Raw genomic sequence first — 6,687 nt, 5'->3', positions numbered from 1 at the left:
GCGGGATCGATCCTGGGCCGCCCGATTGCGGGGCACGCGAATCGCCAACGTGGCCTACCACGTGGCGCTAACGCCAGCGCGCCTGACCACATGGCGCACTCCAGTTTGTTGAGGCTGCTAACTAAGCAGTTCTACGTGGCCGAACTTTTTCTATTTGCACTTTGACTCCTTGTTTTTAATTTTTTTTCAAAAATACCCCCTGAACTCAAATTTTTACCCCTTCTTCCCAAAATTATTTTTAATTTCATCCATAATTCATTTTTTCTCAAAAATTCAATTAAATTAAAATAAAATAAAACATTTTAATTATTTATATATATTCCATAATCAGTAAAATTATTTCGAGCCAATTTTCGGGCTTGGGTGTTCCTGGCTAAATCTATAAGGCGAACATTAAGAATCAAAAATAAATTAGTATTTAAAGATTAAATTTGAAAGAAGCAACAGATTCTAGTGATCCCCTCATTTATCATTGGCTACCATGTAACGATGTCATTATTATTTGGATTCAACACACACTATCAGCAATCATCAAGTGTGGAACATTTTATGTCGATACTGCTCACTAACTCTGGGTCAAGTTAGAACAAAGCCATGCACAACAAAATGCTCCAAGAATCTATGAGGTAAAGCATGTTATAGCCAACCTCATGTAAAACCAAGACTTGGGTAGTGTTTATTTTTCAAAATTAAAGGCATTATTTGATGGATAGATGAATTATGAGTTAATCCCCAACTGTACAAGAATATCAATAAAGAGATTAGGTGATAAAGGTCTTTATAGGACTAAATAAGTTTTATAAAACAATTAGGGCTCAAGTTCTGTTCATAAAACCCTTCCCTAGTTTTGAAGTATGCTTAATTATTTAAAAGGAAAGAGAAACAAAAAGACATTTCATTATACACTGTGACTAAAAAACTGATGCCTTAAGTGTTAGGAATACAAATAAAACAACAAAGTGATCCACTTCCAATCGAGAAAAATACTATTATACCCATTGTAAAGTTGTAAGGCATTTAGTAGAGAGATGTTTCAAGGCTAACCATAATAAAAAAAAATTTACTTGCACTATAATATATGTGGCAGAGAATTGTCTTAGATTGCGTGGGATATCCAAAAGATCACAAGAATTATGGAAGGAGTAAGCATTTTAGTGTCAACTAAGTTTACTCACTAGCACAAGTGAGTCAGGAGCCAACCAAAGATAGGCTATGATCACCCAAGAGCAATATGTATAATTGACGGCCCTATTACGACCAAAGCTTTCTCTGAGACATTCATCCACATCACATCCTCAAGACACAAGTCTATCAAGATTTTCTAGTATGAATATTTGTTTCTCTGCTCATTCAATAAAGGAAAAAAAATATAGTATATTCTCTTATATTATATACACTTGAGCATCATATCACATTACATAGACACCTCTATTTTATATTAGAGTTACAAAAAAAGTTTCTTCATAAGTTGCCTTACCTAATAGAGATATCTTGAAAGTCTCGCACATTGGTATAGTTAAGGTAAGAGATGACACTACACAATGTCTTTTATTCGTCATACTTCAAATTTAATTTGATCCCAACAAGAAAACTAACTGAGGATTTGAAGTGTTGTCTTATATATTCACCACAATTTTGTAGTATACAAGACCTTTTAACATAGAAAATAATTAAAGTAGGGAAAGTCAAGGAATGTGTCTGTACCAGTTGGGAATATACGAAAACCCATTTATAGATTCTCATCAAGGTTTATCTGCAGCATTCTAGTCTTATTTGAGTCAATGAGAAGGTTTTGATGTTTGATATTATTGGTTGGGGCATAGTATACTACTCATCTCAAACTTTGTTTCAGGTGTCTTAGGAGGGAGAACGTGTAAACCTTCCTATGCATGTCCATTAGTTAAGATGCACAGGCTTATGTTTCCTATTAGTTAGTACACATATGAACTACGTTTTGATATGATATATTCTGATATTTAAAGTCCATGTAATGAAATTTTTTATGATATATAACATTATTTTCTTTCTATTGTGGATGATTTTAGTCAATGTGTGTGGATGTATTTACTTGAATCAAAATAAAAAATAAGTCATATATTGGAAAACTTTTGCACTCTTGTGGAGACTCAGTTCAATGTCAGGATCATAGTAGTGCATAGTGAAAATATGAAGAGTTTGAGATAAGAGACCTCTATGAGAAAAAAGAAATCATTCATAAAAAATAAAAAAAACTATGTTAAAGCACCCGAGCATAACGAAAAAGTAAAAAGAAAGCACCAACAGATACTTAATGTTGCCAGAATATTGAAATTTCAAAGTGGATTAAAACTAAAATATTAAAGTGACTACAACTCATAGTAGGGTATCTAATCAACATAACCCTTTCATCTACCATATATCATAAGACACCCTTTTAGAAGCTATTCAAAAGACAACTACATTATTCCCACCTTAGAGTATTTGGGTGTTTGACTTTTACTTTAACCCTCAATGGCAATAGACATAAATTCGATCCCAAGAGCCATAAAATATGTATTTTTGGGATACCCATTTAGAGAAGGTATAATTTGCTAGACATGGAGACCAATAAGGTATTTATTTAAAAAAATGTGTTATTCTATTAAAATATATTTTCTTGTAAAATTCAAACTATTAGTACTTATAAAAAGAACACAATACATATGGTGATGATGGTGGAAACATAGCACCAAATTTTGTTAATGATGAACACACCAATGTGCATGTGCAATCAAGTTCCCCATTTACAATGGAATAATTAGAAGAAAGAATGATAGATAAAGTTATGGCACAACAAGAAGATAACATTGAGGTTTTCAACGACGCAGATCACTCAAATTTAGTAAAGAGCCTGCAAGAGTTAAGAATCCTTATGGGTATCGAATCCACCAAAAATAAATTTATATTTAACCAATAAAACAAGATTGTAGTAATGGTAAGCAAGATCGAATCCACATAAAATTGGAAATCAATTTTTTTCCTTGACCAACAAATGAAAAGTAAACAAGGGAGGTTTTATAAAATTTAATACGCAAAATATAAAATAAGCAATAAGCAATAAGCAGAATAGTATTAAACAAATTTTTTGCTACAAGTTAGAAACTAAAACAATTATAAGAAAATTCTTAATTGATGAAATAGTTAGCTCTAGTAAAATATTTGATCATAGATGTAAGAATTTATTTTATTTAAATTGTAGCAAACCAGTTATAGTTGTCGAAAATATTCCGATAACTAATTCTTCCTTATTTTTAAACTAAATAAAAAACGTTGATTAGTTGGTTCTTCATTGCCAAACAGTCCTAGGAACGTCCACATGATTTAACTTGTCAACGGTTTTGAGAACTAGAAAAACTTTATTCAAGTTACTGGGTTCATCTGTGTGAACAGATCAACCAGATTACTCACCTTCTTAGTGCGATATTGATCGCTACTAGGTGTCAGAACCACTCAAACAATTACAGGCTTGAGGTATTCGACTAACTGTTTGCTACTTCTCCAATGTTCAATGGGCCTTATTCAAACGGATTCAATACCGCAAATATATATATGTGCCGAAAATAAATAAATATCAAGATTTAAATAAAACATATATCAAATAAATTCGATCTCACAAATACATCATTGGAGTTCACCAAATCTCAACTAGAAAAAGAAAGCAAATTAGTCACTCATGGTGGTCTTTTATACAAAAGAGTTTCTTTAATGGTTAAGAGAGGAAGAAAAAGAATGAAGGGAATGTGTGGGATTTACAACTATTGCTATGTGCAGCCTTTGGAAGAAGGAAGATGATGAACTTACTTGGCAGGTGCAATTTTATAACCCAATGAGGCCATGGTTTTTTTTTTCTTTTATTGATTATGTTCCTTTTTTTTAATTTTTGGCTTATCCTTAGCTTTTCAAAATAATTTCTCCTTGATTTTCGGCCCTAGATCTTGGTTGGAAGGAGATCTTTTCTAAATTTAAAGAGCATGCATTTTTATTTAAGTCATCTGCTATTCGCAACCCTTAGCCTTGCCCAAGGCTAAGTTTTTTAAGGCAAGACCTGCTGCTAACTACTGAACCAAGCCTTGCCCAAAGTTTGTTTCTGGGTTAATGACTTTTTTCACTAACTCTTTCCATTTTCATATTGTTTTTTCTTATTTCATCCTTATCTCCTGTTCTGTAACAAAATATAAAAAATAGTTCGGATTAGATAATATACCATTAAGTTTAACAAATCAAATATGGGTGATATTGATGTGATTTTTAGGCACTATCAAATCCTCCATCTTAGCTGAAGGACTTCATTTGTGCAGAAGTGATGAGTAGTTATTGTAGTCAAGAATGCTCTCAAAGAGATAAAGTTAGGGGAGGAAAAACCATTCACACAGCCTACATTATCTCCTACAAGGCTATCAATAAGGGATACAAAGAGTATATATTCACCAAGGGTTCTAGCAGCTAAAAGCATACTATAGCATGTCTGTGTGGATGAATGAAGAAGAATTTATAGTGATGCTTGTGTATGTAATGACATTATCATTATTGGGAACAATGTTAAGCAGATTAATGAATTAAAGTTTTCAAATGGACATGAAATTTAAAATCAAAAATCTTGAAAACCTTAAAAATATTTTTTGAGTCTTGAGATTGTACACTCATAAAGAGAAATTCATGTATCTTAATGTAAGTATGCATTGGATTTGCTTAAAGACACTAGTGTTCTTAGTGTCAACGCATCAGTGATACCACATGATCAGAATCTCAAGCTTTCAAAGGAAAATGGTCAATCAATCCTAGACCTAATAGTTTATAGGAGATTAATTGGGAGGCTTATGTATTTGAATATTTACCAAGCACGATATATCATACTCCGTATAATTATTAAGCCAATATATGGAGCACCTGAGATATCAACATTTGAAAGCAGTACATAAAGTTCTAAGGTACATTAAAATGGCCTCTGGATATATATTGTTTTATTCTTCCACATCCAACTTGCAACTTAGTGCTTATTGTGATAGTGATTAAAAAGCATGTTAAGACACAAAGAGATATGTAACTGGATATGTTTATTTCTTGAGACATCATTGATAAGTTGGAAGTTGGAGAAGTAGTATACAGTGTCTAAGTTATTGGCATAGAAAGAATACAGAGTCATGACTAGCACTTACTATGAATTGAGTTGGGTAAGGTACCTCTTGAATGACTTAAAAATTATTCATAATGAACCAGTCAATACTATGAAAATAAAATAGCAACCTATATAGCCAATAATATAATATTTCATGAGAAAATAAAGCATATGGATATAAATTGTCACCTAGTATGTGAGAAAATATAGAATAAAAGTATAACGACAAAATGCATGAGCAATGAATCCCAAGTTGCAAACATTTTCACTAAACTGTTAATAAGAAAGTTCCTATTCTCATATATTGCTAAGATGGGAGTAAAAAAACTAGTCTCCATCTTAAAAAGGGGGTGTCGAAATATGCCAAGCTCGAGCCCATAGAGGAAGAGCCCGCGTGAGAAGATAACAAGCCCGTTCACCTGCACAGCCCATGCCCACTCGCTTGGACAGCCCACGCATGAGTCAACAATAAAACAATGTGTATGTATGTATGTATATATGAAGCTTTATTTAAAGATGATTGCGTGCATATGTGGTGTATGTCCATGGAAATCTTTATTTAACTAGATATAAATACTCCTCTTATGTAGTCGAGAAGTATCGAGAAACAAAAAAAGAAAAAAAAAACCCCTAGCAAGGTTTCTCTTTCGTCAACCCAAAATGTGTTGCCTTGTTTGCATTTATTTCCTACTATTTTCTTATATTTGTCTTGTAGATAAGCCAAAAGCTTCACACTGCAACATCTCAGGTGCAAATTGTTTCATAACTTACAAGTTTCTACAACCTCGATTTGCATTGTTTAAAAAAAAAAATTTCTCTTTCATTCTAAAATATTAATTAGTGACTAGTATTATTTATTTCTATTTATTATATTCTAAAGAAAAGTTGAAGTATTAAGATTTTAATATATCGATGATATATAATATAGAGAAAATGTATCTCTTTTCTTCAAATCCAAATAATTCTTCTAACTTTTGTACTTAGCTCATGAATTCAATGTTAGGAAAAAAAAAAACAAAAGGATGTTTAAAATACCTATTTTTTCATTTTTAATAAAAACACTCAATTTTAAAATATGTAACTTATTGTTGTTGTTGTCGTTGTTATTATTATTATTGCTACTAAGTCTCAACAGAAAACCTAACAAGAAAACTCTCCATTTAATACATTAAAATATATGTGTTTGGGCATATATTCATTCATGAATGAAAATAATACATGTTTATGTAATTAAGCACAAATAAAAATAATCTCATAAAAATAAAAAATAATATTTCAAAAATTTTACACCATCATTGTTTTTATTTTGAATAACTTCTATATATTTTTTTTAAAATAAAGTATAAATAAATTTGAATTTATTTTTTAAAAAAAAACCACACATCTTCACTAACTTTCTTTCTCCCCAGAGAACACTCATGTTGTTTGAGAATATCCAGCCCAAACACACATATTCTAGAAACGGTCCGGTTTATTCTTAAATGTCTTTAAACCATCAACTGGGCCGGGCCGATATTTATAGGGAAAGAGAGATTTTTTTTTTGGGATAACCC

The sequence above is a fragment of the Carica papaya genome, chromosome 8 (genome assembly GCF_054855325.1).
Source record: "Carica papaya isolate Zhongbai chromosome 8, ASM5485532v1, whole genome shotgun sequence".
Classification (NCBI taxonomy): Eukaryota; Viridiplantae; Streptophyta; class Magnoliopsida; order Brassicales; family Caricaceae; genus Carica; species Carica papaya.
Note: the sequence above shows the minus strand (reverse complement) of the source record.